Source organism: Olea europaea, chromosome 7 (genome assembly GCF_002742605.1).
Source record: "Olea europaea var. sylvestris chromosome 7, O_europaea_v1, whole genome shotgun sequence".
Lineage (NCBI taxonomy): Eukaryota > Viridiplantae > Streptophyta > Magnoliopsida > Lamiales > Oleaceae > Olea > Olea europaea.
The window spans coordinates 22559081-22559589 of record NC_036243.1 but is presented as its reverse complement, the minus strand read 5'-3'; positions in this window follow the sequence as shown (position 1 = coordinate 22559589).

The window sequence follows — 509 nt, the reverse complement described above, 5'->3', positions numbered from 1 at the left end:
GCCAAATCAGAACAATGGTAGTGGTACGCCTAACTTGGGGGGTAATCCAAACATAAAAGATAATGTCCTAAACAATGGACAACACACCCCACGTGTTAATGAGGGAATAGATGTTCAGGCTAATGGTAATGGCCCTAATTATGGTAATTTTGTTGCCAATCAAGGACCAAACATCAGGCCTCATGCAAATCAACCGGTTAACCAACCTGTAGGAATTCCATATTTCATATGACCCCAACGTCATGTTGAGGAATCAGATTACGGAAATCGTACAGGATCAGATGGCTTTTGGGGTGCGTCCCGTCATTAGGCCGACATACACAAAGCCATATCCTGATTGGGTAGACTAAGCATATCCATGGATTAGAGGGTACAAAGTGCCGAAATTCTCACTGTTTACCGGTTTAGGAGAGGTGTCTACTCTAGAACACATAGAGCGATTCACATTGCAAAGTGGTGATGTAACCGATTATCATAAAATGAGGCTTTTCCCTAATTCGTTAACAGGA